Source organism: Pelodiscus sinensis, chromosome 15, assembly GCF_049634645.1.
Source record: "Pelodiscus sinensis isolate JC-2024 chromosome 15, ASM4963464v1, whole genome shotgun sequence".
Classification (NCBI taxonomy): Eukaryota; Metazoa; Chordata; order Testudines; family Trionychidae; genus Pelodiscus; species Pelodiscus sinensis.
Genome location: NC_134725.1, coordinates 20531210 through 20548199, shown reverse-complemented (window position 1 = coordinate 20548199; position 16990 = coordinate 20531210). Strand labels below are relative to the sequence as shown.

Here is a 16990-nt window from a genome sequence, read left to right as displayed (position 1 = left end):
CACTAGCAATTCTAGTTCTGTGATGTCTTTTACAATAATATAACCCCCCCAAAACAAACAGCTTTGCTTTGAAATTTGGCTCATAGTTCAGGCATGGCAAGAAATGTATCTCGCCATGAACTTTCACTGCACTCAGTGTGATAGATTTCATTTCACTGGGTTTTTTAATATGGCCCTAAAAGATGGATTACTATCCTGATGCATGCCAAAAAGGTTTCAGCTTCTATCTATGCACAGAGCATCCAAGGCTCTGTCACATGGCAGGATCAGGCTATTGGAACATCTGCCAAAAGCAGAAAAAGTAAGGAAATGAGGCATGGGGAAAGACTCAAATGCTGAAACAGTCACATGTGTGGCCTGACTCCATTCATATGGCTGTGGGGGTAGAGACTGTAGAACACCAAGCACAATGAATTCTTGAATCTCACTGGGGCATCTGGTGAATACTGTAATGTTGTAATAATAAATTACCATCACTGCACACCTGTTAATATACAGTCGTGTATGGGAGTGAGGGATATGTTTATGTGGAAGCAGCATTGTCTACTGTTTAGAGGAGGGGACTTAGAGCTAAAAAGTGAGAGATTGTCTCTCTCATCACTATCAAGCCTGTGTAAGCTGGGGAATGAGGCCAGGATGACATAAAAGGACTCTTAAAGTTCCAAATCTGACCAGAGAGGATTACCCCACTGCCATAATTTGTCTTCTGAAGACTCTTTCTCAAATCCTACTGCGGGGCATGTGGTGAAGGGATAGGATGAGCATGCTGGAATAAGGAGATGGAGAGAAGGACAGAGATTTGAAACACTACTGTTACCCAGAGGCAGTTATGAATAGGCTGCTGTAACTTTAGATCGGAGTGGGCAAAAGCCTCCTCCGCGGGCTGGATCCACCCTGCCAAATGGGTTGATCCGGCCTGCGGAGACCCTGCCACTTCCCTGCCCTCAGGCCAATTAGGTTCTGGGGGCAGGGGAAGTGCACAAAATTTCCTCTGCCCTGCCAGGAGCATGCGGCGCTTAGAAGCACCACGAGCTCCTGGCAGGGCAGGAAGAGACTAGGTGCGTTCTCCTGTCCCCAAGCCCTGATCGGCCTGGGGCAGGGAGGAGCACATGAAGTTTCCTCTGCCCTGCCCCTACCTTGTGAGGAGTGCTCCTGGCAGGGTGGGAGGAGACTTTGCACATTCTCCCTCCTCCCAGCCAATCACGGCCTGGGGCGGGGGAGCACGCAAAGTTTCCTCCACCCTGCCCCTGCCCTGCAAAGAGGGCATGGAGCTTAGAAGTGCCATGTGCTCCTGGCAGGGCAGGAGGAGGCTTCATGTGCTCCTCTGTTCCCAAGCCCTGATTGGTCTGGGGGCAAAGGGGGAATGCGCAAAGTCTCCTCCCACTGCCAGGGACATAGGTGTCTAGGGGAACCTCTGGGGAGGCAAAGGAGCCCCTTAACCTCCAGAACAATCATGGTCTGTGGGTGGGGAAGCAGGGAAGTATGCTGGCCCTACACCTTCCACTTGAGGGTCTACCCCTTAGGTTTAGCCTGGGTACACTTCGAAAATTTCTGAAGTGGCCCCCTGCTTTACATAGTTCCCCTTCCCCCGCCCCCAAACTGTTTATGTTATGTCAGGGGCTACCCCACCCTTTGCAGGATATGTGTTCTATGGTGACCTGCCTGAGAGTTGCAGCACAATATTTCAGCTAAAGTTATTTGGGTGCTATTCTTGCTGTAACCTTTGTGAAGTCACTTAAGCTCTGTGCATCAGTAGCCAGTGTCCCTCGCTGTGGTATAATACCCACTTCTGTAAAGCAGTTTGGGATCTTTGGCTGAAAGTCCCTATATATAAGTTCAAAATATTATTTTTTATTTACAGTTTTTAAGGGTATTTTAAATAAATTAAGTGCTTATAAGAGTTGCCAGATTTATAGGCCTTGTGTCAAAGGTCCTCCCTTTATCTTCATGTTAGATACAGCATGAGTAGTAGTACAAGCCCACCTTATTCCCCTTCTGACATGGATAGATTGTACTCTAAGGCTATGTCTAGACTGCAAGCCTCTTTCGAAAGAGAGTGTCTAGACTGCATGCGGAACTTTCGAAAGAGCAAGCCACTTTTTCGAAAGAAAGCACCCAGTGAGTCTGGATGCTCTCTTTCGAAGAAGCCCTATTTACATTCAAGAACGCCTTCTTTCGAAAGAAGCACTTTCGAAAGAAGGCGTTCTTCCTCGTGAAATGAGGTTTACCACCGTCGAAAGAATAGCCGCGTTCTTTCGATTTAATTTCGAAAGAACGCAGCTGCAGTCTAGACGCAGGTGAAGTTTTTTCGGAAAAAGGCTACTTTTCCCGAAAACACCCCTGAGTCTGGACACAGCCTAAGGCATAAATCAGTGAGAGGCAACCTAGGCTAGTGCGTGGGCTGCATGAGTGGCCTTTCTTTATCTCACTGGATCTCAGTGGGCAGCAAGATTATCATAACAAAGATGGTCTCCCAGGATAGGATAGTTTTGCTAACCATGCGTGTGTCCCTAAAATTAGTGAGATGTGCTGACTGAACTGGAGCAGTGCTTTGATCGGATGCAGAGGGAATGTACAGCTCTCACAGTCAATGTTGTGTGCAATTAGCACGCACCTTACTTCCCATGCTCTTGCTTTATGTGTGTGTTACTTTTGTAATACTGGAAGCATTATTCACTTGATGCGGATGAAAAGCAGCGGAATCTGGCAATCCTGTATGTGGATAATGGTAAACAGTGTATCTCATGGCTGAGCTACACATAGAAATCCGATGGGCCACATGCAGCCAGATGCCCACCCTGGGAATAAATAGGGCTGTTCTTCAAACTCTTACCATCCTACACCTCTCTGCTGGATCTGATATTAAAGGTGCCAGTGATGATGATTATGATATTTGTTGTGTTCTTCATACTTCTGCTGTAGGAGCTGGCTGGAAACCATCAGCTCATTTCACTTAGGCCCTCAGATAGACATATCCCTGGGCTGGGCCTATGGATGTTAAATTCAATTTATCAGCGAATCAAGTAGTCGATGGAATTTCCATTGACTACTCAGTTAGTCAATAAGGGGGGCGCCTGCGGCTCTCGTACATTTCAAAGGCAGAGGTGCAGCAGTCCGGACCCCACGTGACTGCTTTGGTCCACACTCATACCATTTCCCTTACTTCACCTCTGCCTCCCCTCCACCCCGCTTCTCCCACAGAGACAGTGCTGGGGGAAACTGGCTTTTAAGCCAGCTTCCTCCCAGCACTGGTCCTTGCTCCTCCCCTTGGCAGAGGTAGCAAAGGCAGGAGGGAAGCAACTAGTCAGGTAATGATAATCCTTGGCTGATTGGGTAGTCAACTAGTTAACTAGTTGCTTACATCCCTAGTTGGACCACTGGAATAGAAGCTGATCAGACCATGGTAGTTGCACTGTAAGAAGATTTCCTTGTACACTGGCCATGAGTGCACATCAGAGAAAATGTTTGTAGGGTACTTGAAGTAAAAATAGCTATTTAGCTATACATGAGCACTGTTCTTTTGACCCATCACATTTTTCAAATAAATGCATTACTATCATCAACAGCACAAAGTTGTCTCATGCACAGCTTTTTGTAAACGATAGTGCTTAATGATACAATTCATGTATCTGAGGTGGAGGTTTTTATATGAATCTGCATTAGTGAAAAAAGGATACATGCAAATACAGTGTTTTAAGTGATTGCCTTATTTTAGAGAAAACCTTCATCCAAGAAGCTTGAATTGAAAACTTTACTCTCCCCCGCCGCCCTACAAAATATTACTTGACATGCATAAGGCTATAACATTAGATAAGCTCTCCAAGTCAATTCATTGTTCCAGTCTATTCCCTGCATGTTGAGAGCTCTTTAAGATCACTGAGTAAGCTAATCTCTATCAAGCGTTATTAAGACTCTTCTTCCTCTTCCCATTACCTGGGAGTTGGAAAGGCATGTCTGTTTCCACTACTAGTGTCTCAGTCCAAAACAAGTAGATTCTATAGGTGTTATACTTAGGATACTCAAGGTGCTCCATTTATTATTTATACCTACTCGGTTACTATATTCTCTTTTCTATGTTGCAAGCATTTTGCACATATTTTTTCATAGGAGATGTGGGAAACCAAGTTATAGGATAGGAAGACAAATAAAATAGAATGAGAGGGTGAGGGCAAAAGAGGAAAAGTGTTCCATATCCTCTATCAAGAATAATTCAGCTGGCAATCTAATTGTGCCAATGGCTAGCCAGGCATCAGTTACAGCTGATGGCTAGCTGCAATGTGAAAAATTATTTTTTGCAAGGTGGCCTTTCCATTAGCATTAATGTCAACAATCAACAGTGTAGTTTAAGCTTTGTTTCCAATTTAATACAGTGAAAATCAGTTGAAATGAAAGCAGGAATAGTCAAAAGAAAAAACTGTGGTTGAAATATAAGACTGAACTATGAACAAGAATCACCCTGGTTTTAATGTCAGATGAATCACTGACCCGCTGAATGGCCTTGGGTAAATCACTTCATTTCTCTGTGTCTCATTCAGGCCAGTTAGAAAATAGGGTAAAGTCATGATCACCAGCCACTGTAACTGAGTTGTTTTCCTGAGGAAATAAACATACCATGGAGAATACAGTGATTTCAAAGTCAAAATGGCAGAGGTTTGCCACCAGACTGGTTTACCCAGATTTTAGTTGCTCTTGCTGTTTAGTTTAATTCCTCTTCCCCTGCCGTGACAAATTCTACTGTATCTAGAAAGTTTCCTTTTTGTGGTTATGAGTAGGAGGGTGAAGTTAGGTTCTCATGAAAGTGAGAGCATGAAAGAACTAACTGTAGTCAGACACATTGCATGCAGGTGCTCTACAAACCTTCCAGTCATAATTGTGCCAAAGAACCGCACTCCTGACCTGAAACTCCCCTTCTGTTCCAGGTACAGACTTGCCAATCATCCTGAACAGTGCCAAATTGTGTCATGTGTTTGGGATATTGACAGACATCCACCAAAGGATGAAAGCATGATCACAAATCTCATTTGCATTGCAACTTGAGCTGGATTTTTTAACCACAATCTTTAAAACTTTAGGATTAGATACAAGGGCGATTTGAACACACAAAAATAAATACATAAATAAGCCTACTGAATGACCGATGCATTGAGTCAAAAGCTTTCTAGCCTAGAAATAGATGTGCTTTAACTTTGTCTTACTTGACTCTTTGAACTGCTTCTTGTTGTTCAAGTCAGTAGTTCTCAACCGGCAGTGCCATCAACACACTAGGGATGTAATAGTGTAGTCAATTAACCAATAAGCAAAAGCTTATAGGTGAATGCTATAGACTACACATATTTTCCTCTCCCCCTCTCCCTGTCAGTAAAGTTTTTAGCAGGCCGGCCACCCGTCTGGCTCAGTCTTGGCTTGCGACGAGTCTGGGACTTACCCCTCCTGTGGCTCTGGATTTAAAATGCATTGGGAGCTAGACAGGGACTGCTTACACCCCGCACTGTTGCCTCTTTCTCAGAAGCAGCAGCACAGTGTGAGAGGAAGCCGGTCGAGGGGAGCTAGTTTTTAAACTGGCTTCCCTTGCGGACCAGCTCCCACCTGGCACCCCGTGTAGCTGCCTCTGATATAGTAGCTGCTGTCCCTGTCTCCAGGGTCTATAGAATAGTTGACTAACTGATAAAATGTCATGAGTTTACTTGACGATTCAATTAACTGATATTTAACATCCCTACAACACACAGTTGCAGCCCATGTCACATCCTCTGGGCCCTATATGTAGTATATATATATATATTGTGTATATGCAGCCCATGCAGTACAAAAAGAGCTGAGTTGAGAACCGCTAGTCTAATCCACAATGCAATGATGTGTTTGCATTGTGGATTGGACCAGTAGCTCCTTTCAGTCACATCTGAAAAAACTGTTCTATCGAAGCAGAAATGTTCTCTTATAAGTTCTTGCTTCTCCTTTGGTGAATTTTTATATTACAAATAATCTACAAACCTGGAAGAAAATATGTTAAAAACAATTTTAAGATTTATCAGCATAAACAAATGGCCTCTGAGTGGGTGCAGGGGAGGCTGTGCTGTTTTGAACCATGTAAGTTTTATTTTTATCCTAGGTTTTAATTCTCTTTCTATGTGGCTGACTTCATGCCATCTTCAAATGTAGCATTTTGTCAGGGATTCCTATTTATCTGTTTGAGAGCTCAGATTTTAATTCCTTTCCAAAACAACTTTAGAAATGTTTTGCCCAAAATCTTGAATTCCATTTAGAATCCATTTAACAACATAAAGTATGTTGCACAAATGTAATCTGCTGGTTTCAGTTAAGCCTGTCTCTTCCCTGAGAAAGCTGGGTGTTTGTTATGACATTTCTGGTAAAAGAAAGGAGCAGCAGATTTGGTCATCTGTGTAGTTAGGGTGACTCACATTCAGCCACTTTCTTACCTGACATTAGAGTCAAGCCTGTGGTTTATAATAGTGTGATGATTCATGTATGTGCTGTTTCTTCCTCATTAGTGAGAGGTTATCGTTTTTGTCCTAGATGATGTGGACAAAATTTTGTTCTGATTCACACTAGTTAAAACACTAATGTCCTCATTGGGACTGTGCAGGATGTAATGTCAAGTCAAAATTTGTCCCAGAATGTTTTAAACAGTGATTAGAAACTCCGTGGGATATTTCTTCCAATTTTCTTTGGTTCATTACCTTGAGAGCAGCTTAATTACACTTAGTGCAACTGTATCAAGACTGAGACCACCAAAAGATTTGCCATTTTGTGTTGAAACACACTCCAGTTGCAGTTGCCTACTAGAGTAAACTGAAATGAAAAACAGAATTCCCAGCCAATGTGGAGAATAAAAGTGGGGAAAGCACAAACAGGAGACGAGACGGTTTAATTTGTATAAAGTCTTTAGGAACCAGTAGGTTGAAAAATAGTGAGAGAAGGTTCACACTACCTAAAACTGAAAATGACTTGTGGAAAAGCAGTGACTCATTTCAGAAGCAAGCTGGCCTGGATCTCAATAACCTCATTGTGAGTCTGTACCAATAGAACCAATGTCAGTATGCGGTTGACTCATGAGCATTGCTCTTCAAGCTAGCCCTATCATTTGTAACTAGCTGGAAATAAGACTCTGCATTCTGCTCTGATACTCCCAATCCTGTAGAAGGAAAGTTGTCCCAAAGGTATGTAGAAGCTTTATATTCTGGATTTGGGTATAATAATTCTTGCTATAGATAAATCTATAGTACAGGGTACAGAAGAGATGAAATACTGCAGAGAAGATGTGGGGGAGATTTTTGTAATGGTTCTGTTTTTTACATTAGGGGAAGATATTTATTCAGAGAATTGTGCGGTGTGATTCCACAGAATGAAAACACACAGTGATATTTTAAGGGATGGGGGGGAAGCTTTGTAAAAAAAGAGATGAGACAAAATCCAGACATATGGCATTAATCGAGCTGCTGAAAAGATCACTGATACTGAAAGACTTGATTCAGATATAAAGAAAAATTCTCTACTACTCTGTGCCCAGTTCATCAGCACAATGGGGCCATTAAGCCAGGAGACCTATCTTATGGAGGATTTCCTAAATATTGGAGAATGCTACCTCCTATACTACCTCCACCTTACAAAGCATGTGGCTGAGTAAAGTGTGTGTGGTCCAAATATTACTGCACTTTAGAGATCTGAAGGAAAGATGGGTAGGTGATTCACTGGTTAGACTATTCCCCTGGGGCTTGGGAGAGCAGGATTCAAGAAACTGTTCCACCATAGACCTTGCGCCAAGCCATTTAATCTCTCTGGACCTCAACTCCTTATCTATAAGATGGGATAATAGCACTTCTCTTCCACACCTGCAAATTAATACACTAAAGATTGCAAGGTCTTTGGAGACTTCATTATTGAGGGCTTCATTGATACTTCTCTAACTATGACTCTCTGGTACTGTGAATTTCCAGGGACCAAAGGGTTACGGTGGAAGGCTTGCAGCTGAGAGCCCTACCAGCTGGCAGGGCAGTGGTGCTATAATGGAGGGGGGGTGGGAAAGCTGGCAGATAGGCCAGAGCTGGGGGAGAAGGGGACAGTAGCAGGGTGGTCACAAATGATCTTCCCTGGCCTGGCAAAATCCCTCATCTGGCACCGATCAGGTTCCAAGGGTACCAGACAAGGGAGGGCCAACCTATACCTAAAATAGATAGTGATTTGAAGACTTTTTAATATGCCAGGTTTTGCATTCATACAAGAGCACAATCTTCACATTTGTATTGAAGATTCACAGTTTCATCTTTGCAGATATTATTTGTGAACTCCGTATGGGGCGAAGAGTCTAGAATGCAGGTGTTGCTTTTCCTATCCTAGCACTGATATCCTTGCCTGTTCCTCCATCTCTGCCCATATTACTCCCCAAGTAGATGAACTGCTCCTCATCTTCCAGGTCATTCCCTCCCAGTGTGATGGTATTGTTATTGGACTGGTTGATCCTCATTGTCTTGGTCTTTCCCTTGCTAATGCTCAGTCCAATCATGAGGCAGTTTTGTCTAGTGTTGCGACCTTTTCTTCCGTGTTTTCATGTTGGTGTGAAAGGATCAGTGAACCATAAAGAGCTATTTTGCCCCACCCACTCACCTTCATTCAGTTGCACACACATGTGGGTATTGCAAAGGAGCACAGACGTCCCTACCCATATGCAGAATATGCAGCTGCTTAGAGGACCCAAACATTTCAGACACCAGTAGGTCTTTATGTCCAGCCACCTGCCTCTTCCTTCCTTGTTCTCTGGCTCTGCTTCCTTCAGAGAGGATCTAGTTAACGTAAAAGTGAAAAAGCCTGCCAGACCTATTAGCAAAAACAAAAGGAAGAACTGTGTAGCACTTTAAAGACTAACAAGATAGTTTAATAGGTGATGAGCTTTCATGGGTCAGACCCACTTCCTCAGATCTGGAAGAGAATTGGCATGACCATTTATACCAAAGGAATACAATGAAAAAAGTGAACACATTATTAAACTGACAAATCAGATTTAATACAGAAGGTGGGGTGAGCAAACACTGAACCTGTGAAAAAGCCAATCAGGTGGTAATGAAGCCATTTAACAAGTATTAGCCAACCCCAGGTATATCCTGTCATTTTCTGATTTTACTGTGCTATTCTGCAGGACCTTAGTTTAAAATTTGCTCTAAAGATATTTCATTAGTGTGTTGCTGAAGATTATAAAATCATATCTCTAAAAAATTGTCATCTGCCTCTGATCTGCCACTGGGCATAGAGGCAGATGACAATTGACCCTAAGTTTAACAATACCGCAGAGGGCTTCATAAATCCTAAGGATTACCCTACAGAGGAGACTCTATTGCCATAATTTTGCAGTTGAGTGTCCCCTCAATCAGATTTCATATGGAATAAAAATGTGTGTTCCAAATAGCATGAGATTACATATGTGTATTCCTGCATGCAAACAGGGATGGTGCATAGATGAAAACAGGAGGGGAAGTGATATTTTGGCTTCTTGCACCCAAAAGAGCTTAGACTGGTTGGATACAGATACTGTGTTTGAACTCTAAGTGGGCTCTGTGTTGCAGTGTGAGAGCAGAGAGTGTGGTTAGCTGAAAGCATACAGTGGTTAGAATTGCAGAAAATAGTCTAGTATGGGTACTTAAGAGAAACATGTTGAGGTTAAATACACTTGATTTTATTTTGTCATTGGCTTTGAATAAGGAGCAGTCGAAACCAGCACACATGTTACTGCTCCCTGGTTTTTTTTCTTGTTTAACACGTTTTCTCTACCTATCAGGAAGTATCTTTCAATATTTGGAACGAGAAGTGAACTGCAAAGCAGGGGGAAAATATGTTTGGGGCCTTTTCTCCTTTTTTTTTATGATGCATAAAGAAAGAAAGGTTGAAAACTTTTTCTTGTGGGAAAGGAGAATTAAAGGGTTTTTTTTCTCTGTCTGCACTGTGCAAATCAGGAGAGCCATGATAGTGTAATTCTGAGCTGTTGTGAATAGAAGAACGATTAGTTAGTATTTTTAAAACTCTTTGTCTCTGTATTTTTTAATGCCTTTTTAATTTCAATGACTAATTAATATATTGGGAGAATAAGAAGCATTTATTAAATATGAAGTTTCTCTACTCATCCAGTTAAAGTGTGAGAGTTTTCAAAACCTCCTGCTCTAGCACATACACTGCTGTCTTCCTTTCACATATCTAATATTTTTAATAAACATTTAATAAAGCAGGCCCTCTTTATTGCCATGTTGCTAATGCTCCTTAAGCCTGGAAACAAATTATTATGTGAGACTCGTATTTATTTAGTGTTGTTTTCTACTTCTGATGATTGCAGAAAGAAATTTGAACACGAGACTAGAATTCAGGATGTGACCGAGAGTCTTCCAAAACTGATCAAACCATTGGATTGCTATCCCTTCCTATTTCTTAATGTAGGAACTAACGATATGACCATGAATGACCTTGAGCAGGTCACCGCAAATTATGTATTACAGGGAAGAAAGATGAAGGAGTTTGAGGGGAAAGTGGTGTTCTTATCCATCCTCTCTCTGGAAGGAAAAGGTCCAGGTAGGGATTGTCAAATCTTGGAAATAAATACATGGTTCCACAGAGGGTGTCAGAGAGAGACCTTTGGTTTCTTCGACCATGCGATGCTGTTCTGGGCACAAGGATTGCTAAGAAGAATTGGGATCCAGCTAATGAAGAGAAGGAAGAGCATCTTTATGGGCAGGCTTGCAAACCTAATGAGGAGGGCTTGAATCTAGGTTCATTGAGCAATGGTGACCTAAGTTAAGTGGGGAAGTGGTGTACCAGGAACAAAGGAGGAAGGTGCAACAGAGGAGGACCCCTGATTTGTACAGAGAATGTAGTGCAGTCAGCTAGTTATCAGAGGTATCTGTTCACGAACTCAAGAAATCTGGGAAATAAGCAGGAAGAATTAGAAGTCCTGGCACAATCAAAGAATTGTGATTTGATTGGAATAACAGAGATTTGGTGGGACAGCTCACATGACTGGAGCCATACCCTGTGATGGAAGAGTATAACCTGTTCAGAAAGGACAGGTCGGGGAGAAAAGAAGGGGGAGTTGCACTGTATGTAAGGATAGTTAGGGAAGGTGTGGGACGCTTACTGGATGAGGGAGGTAACCTAATGACAGATGATGTGGGAAAAGCTGATGTACTCAATGCTTTTTTTGCCTCTGTCTTCACAGACAAGGTCAGCTCCCAGACTACTGCACTAAGCAACACAGTATGGGAAGAAAGTGGGCAGCCCTCAATGGAGAAGGAACAGGTTAAGAACTATTTAGAAAAATTGGAAATACACAAATCCATGGGGCAAGATTTAATGCATCCAAGGGTGCTGAGGGAGTTGGAAAAATGTCATTGCAGAGCCCTTGGCCATTATCTTTGAAAAATAATGGTGATCAGGGGAGGTCACGGATGATTGGAAAAAGGAAAATGTATTGTCCATCTTTAAAAAAGGGAAGAAGAACAATCCAGGGAACTACAGACTGGTCAGCTTCACCTCAGTCCCTGGAAAAATCATAGAGGGGATCCTTCAGGAATCCATTTTGAAGCTCTTGGAAGAGAGGAAAGTGATCAGGAATAGTCCACATAGATTCACCAAGGGCAAGTCATGCCTGACCAATCTGATTGCCTTCTGTGTTGAGGTAACTGGCTTTATGGACATTGGAAAGTCGGTGGATGTGATATACCTTGACGTTAGCAAAGCTTTTCATACAGTCTCCCACAATATTCTTGGCAGCAAGTTAAGGAAGTATGGATTAGATAAATAGACTGAAAGGTGGCTGGAAATCTGGCTAGGTTGTCGGACTCAGAGGGTAGTGATCAATACCTCAATGTCTGGTAGATTTCAAGTGAAGTGACCCAAGATTTAGTTCTAGGGCTGTTTTATTCAACATCTTTATTAATGACTTGGATGAGGGGATAGATTGCATCTTTAACAAGTTTGCGGATGGCACTAAGCTAGGGGGAGAAGTAGATACATTGGAGGGCAGGGATAGGGTCCAGAGTGACCTAGACCAATTAGAGGATTGGGCCAAAAGAAATCTCACAAGGTTCAACAAAGACAAGTGCAGAATCTTGCATATGGGATAGAAGAATCCCAAGCACTGATGCAGGCTGGGGACTGACTGGTTAAGTAGCAGTTCAGCAGAAAAGGACCCGAGGATTACAGTGGATAATAAGGGGCATATGAGTCAACAGTGTGCCCTTGTAGCTAAGAAGGCTAATGGCATATTAGGGTTCATTAGGAGCATTTCCGCAGATCTAGAGAAGTTATTCCCCTTTATTTGGCTCTGGTGAGGCCACATTAGGAGTATAGTGTCCAGTTCTAGGCTCCCCATGACAGAAAGGATGTGGACGCATTGGAGAGGGTCCATCGAAGGACAACCAAAATGATTAGGGGGCTGGAGCACATGACTTACGAGGAGAGGCTGAGGGACTTGGGTCTGTTTAGTCTGCAGAAGAGAAGAGTGAGGGGGGATTTGATAGCAGCCTTCAACTTCCTGAAGAGGATGTAGGGAGGCTGTTCTCAGTAGTAACAGATGGCAGAATGAGGAGCAATATTCTGAATTTGCAGGGGGGAGGTTTAGACAGGATGTTAGGAAAAACTATTTCATTAGGAGGGTGGTGAAGCACTGGAATGGATTACCTAGGAGGTGATAGAATCTCCATCCCTAGAGGTTTTTAAATCCTGGTTTGACAAAGCCCTGGTTGGGATGATTTAGTTAGGGTTGGTCCTGCTTTGGGCAGGGGCTGGACTCGTTGACTTCATGAAGCCTCTTCTAGCCCTATGATTCTATGATTCTATAACACAAATATATCCTAAAGCAGGGGTGAGAAACCTATGGCCCATGGGCCATCAGGGTTCTATTTGTGGCCCATGAGACATTTTGTTAACCGATGCACATAGACAGAGTTGCCACATTCTGCTGGTTTCCATCCATATAGTATTTTTCTAACTGGTATATACATGTAAAGTAAGGGCATGTGAAGTGAAGTGTGTGTTGGTTGCACACAACATTGACTATAAAAGCCGTCCACTCCCTCCAATCAAAGTGCTGCTACAGTTCAATCGGCACACCCCACAAATTCTGGGTACACAAGTGCACTTAAAAAATTACCCTATCCTAGGAGACTATCTTAGTTACAATAATCTTGCAGCTCTCTAAAATGAAGGAAGGCCAGTCTTGCAGTTCACTCACTGACCTAGGTTGCCCATCACTTCCCTAATGACTGAAAAACCAGAAGGGAAATAAAATCCCAGATTTATTTATTTTTAATGTCATTTTTAAACTAATCTGATTACTTTGAGGGGAGAGGATGCTGACTCATGGGTTTAGGACCTTTAGAATTGGTGATTCTGACATTGAGAGATAACATCTCCAGGAGTCTTATGCTACAAAACCAGCATGTTAATGAAATTAAACATTCTGAACTCAATACGGTTATGCACTACACCATAAAGCCATTCAGATGGGCTTAATGTGACGTGCTGTTAGGGATTTTTATGTATCACTCTAACAGTTTACTTCTACAGCAATACTTTAGGAAAGAGTCCAGCCATTTGCCCTTTTTGGGTTCATTCATTAATTCATTTAGTATTGACTGTGGGTTGTTTTTTATATATAGGTTTTTGTCTTAACTCTAGGAATTTAATTATGAAGCAAATCTGCTTTTCATGTTGTTTTACTAAAGTGACTAGTTTGCTACTTTTCTTTAAGCAGCAGTGAATTTTAAGCTATATTTGGATTAATAGACCAAATCTCTCATCTTGCAATGAGCTTTACATGGATGAACTCCTACTTCTGTTCAGAGATCACCACAGGATAAAGGCTTAAGTTAAGAACTGGATGCATGTCTTATGTATGCCAAGCATTTAGTATATTATCGATGTATAAGCATCTATGGTCCAAGAGAACTGGAAGTTTTGAAGTTGAATAAATCCTTTTTTAAAACTTAGGGCAGGGGTGGAGAGAAGATTTTGAGTTAAGAAATCATTTTTAGTAACGTGTACGGAGTGCTTTGTGGTTAAACAATATGTAGAATGTTCAGGCTTTCAAGAGCTTATCATATTTCTGTTTCTACTGCAGTGTTTTTGACAAGGCAAGGGAAGGAGTTTCACAAGATCCCAAAAGCTTTTGTCTTTTTCTTATTTCTTGTTAGTCAGTTAAATGCATTGTTCTCCTGTCACTGGAAGGATCCTTGACCTATGTGCCAACACAGAGCAAATATTTTTTTCTAACCTTTCAAGAAATTCTATGGGTTCTTAGTTCATTCCGTGTTTTTCAGCACATTGGACTACCCACATTCTCCATACTTGCTTATCAGCTGCCATGTGACCTAAGTCCTCCCATTTCAGATCACATTTTTCTATGTCATTGATGATCGTATGCTTCCAAATCATCCTAGGTAAGTGGTCTCCAATCTTTTTAACCCCAAGATCACTTTTTCAATTTAAGAACAATGTAAGATCTACCTCAAACCCAAATACCCTTGCCTGGCTTTCTTCCTCCCCTTCTCCCCTTTCTCTGAGACCTCACCCTGCTCACTCCATCCCCCTTTCTCCCTGAATCGCATTCATTTTCACCAGGCTGGGGTAGTAGATTGGGGTATAGGCTCTGGTCTTGGGCCAAGGGGTTCGGAGTGTGCGAGGGGACACCCTGAAGGTAGGGGGGTGGGATGGGTTCTGGAGTGGACTAGAGGATTTGCTTGGGGAGTGCAAGTGCCAGCATGGTGGGTTCAAGTCCCACTGACCACTCAGACAGCAGCTGGGCAGCCAATCTGAGCTGCCGCAGGGATGGACCTAGCTCCTGCATTCGGAAAGCATGATAAGGGATCCACTGAAGGTGAGCAGTGTTCTGGAGTGGAACAGAGGAGTGGGCTCATTCACCTGGGGCACACGGTGGTGAGTTCAAGTCCCATCCCCCCTAAACAGCTCAAGTGCCACCCACCCTAGGAGTGACCAGACAGCCAACAGAGGATAAGGGACACCCTGATGTCAGGGAGGTGGGGTGGATTCTTGAGTGACCTAGGGGATTGGGCATTCACCTGAGGAGTACAGGGTGGTGGGCTCCAGGCCCATCCTGGGAGAAGCCTGACAGCTGCCCCAGGGATGGAGCATCATCTTCATTATCATCAAGAGCGACGAGGAGTCCTGTGGCACCTTATAGACTAACTGAAGTGTAGGAGCATAAGCTTTCGTGGGCAAAGACCCACTTCGTCAGATGCATGTAGTGGAAATTTCCAGAGGCAGGAATAAATATGCAGGCCAGGATCAGGCTGGAGATGACCAGGTGGATCCAATCAAGGAGGATGAGGCCCACTTCTAGCAGCTGATCTGGAGGTGTGAATTCCAAGAGAATAGAAGCTGCTTTTGTAGTTAGCAAGCCAGTCACAGTCTTTGTTTAATCCAGAGTTGATTGTGTCAAACTTAAAGATGAACTGTAGCTCAGCAGTTTCTCTTTGAAGTCTGGTCCTGAAGTTTTTTTGCTGCAGGATGGCTACTTTTAGATCTGCAATTGTGTGTCCAGGCAGATTGAAGTGTTCCCCTACAGGTTTTTGTATGTTGCCATTCCTAATATCAGATTTGTGTCCATTGATTCTTTTACGTAGGGACTGTCCTGTTTGGCCGATGTATATAGCAGTGGGGCATTGTTGGCACATGATGGCATATATTACGTTGGTGGATGTGCAGGAGAATGTACCAGTGACAGTATGGCTGATCTGGTTAGGTCCTGTGATGGTGTTGCTGGTGTATATATGTGGGCAGAGTTGGCACCGAGGTTTGTTGCAAGGATTGGTTCCTGAGTTCGAGTTCGAGTTATTATGGTGCGGTGTGTAGTTGCTGGTGAGAATATGCTTCAGGTTGGCGGGTTGTCTGTGGGCAAGGACCGGCCTACCTCCCAAGGCCTGTGAGAGCGAGGGATCATTGTCCAGGATGGGCTGAAGATCACTAATGATGCGTTGGAGAGGTTTTAGCTGGGGACTATAGGTGATGGCCAGTGGTGTTCTGTTGGTTTCTTTCTTGGGCTTGTCCTGTAGCAGGAGGCTTCTGGGTACACGTCTGGCTCTGTCAATCTGTCTCCTCACTTCCTCGTGTGGGTATCGCAGTTTACAGAATGCTTGTTGAAGGTCTTGTAGGTGTAGGTCTCTGTCTGAGGGGTTGGAGCATATGCGATACCCACACGAGGAAGTGAGGAGACAGATTGACAGAGCCAGACGTGTACCCAGAAGCCTCCTGCTACAGGACAAGCCCAAGAAAGAAACCAACAGAACACCACTGGCCATCACCTATAGTCCCCAGCTAAAACCTCTCCAACGCATCATTAGTGATCTTCAGCCCATCCTGGACAATGATCCCTCGCTCTCACAGGCCTTGGGAGGTAGGCCGGTCCTTGCCCACAGACAACCCGCCAACCTGAAGCATATTCTCACCAGCAACTACACACCGCACCATAATAACTCGAACTCGAACTCAGGAACCAATCCTTGCAACAAACCTCGGTGCCAACTCTGCCCACATATATACACCAGCAACACCATCACAGGACCTAACCAGATCAGCCATACTGTCACTGGTACATTCTCCTGCACATCCACCAACGTAATATATGCCATCATGTGCCAACAATGCCCCACTGCTATATACATCGGCCAAACAGGACAGTCCCTACGTAAAAGAATCAATGGACACAAATCTGATATTAGGAATGGCAACATACAAAAACCTGTAGGGGAACACTTCAATCTGCCTGGACACACAATTGCAGATCTAAAAGTAGCCATCCTGCAGCAAAAAAACTTCAGGACCAGACTTCAAAGAGAAACTGCTGAGCTACAGTTCATCTTTAAGTTTGACACAATCAACTCTGGATTAAACAAAGACTGTGACTGGCTTGCTAACTACAAAAGCAGCTTCTATTCTCTTGGAATTCACACCTCCAGATCAGCTGCTAGAAGTGGGC

At 43.3% G+C, this 16990-nt stretch overlaps 1 protein-coding gene across 13 annotated transcripts in view; it reads left to right on the top strand.

Moving 5' to 3' along the window:
* The window catches only part of FBRSL1 (fibrosin like 1), a 1065261-nt gene that overhangs the window by 689133 nt on the left and 359138 nt on the right, over positions 1 to 16990 (top strand). The window contains exon 1 of one of the 13 annotated variants that reach the window (XM_075898375.1): positions 6937 to 7178. The exons of the other annotated variants lie outside the window; for them this stretch is intronic. The gene's annotated coding sequence lies outside the window, so the exon portion shown is untranslated. Of the gene's footprint in view, positions 1 to 6936; positions 7179 to 16990 lie in introns of those variants that run through there. 13 annotated transcript variants of the gene reach the window in all.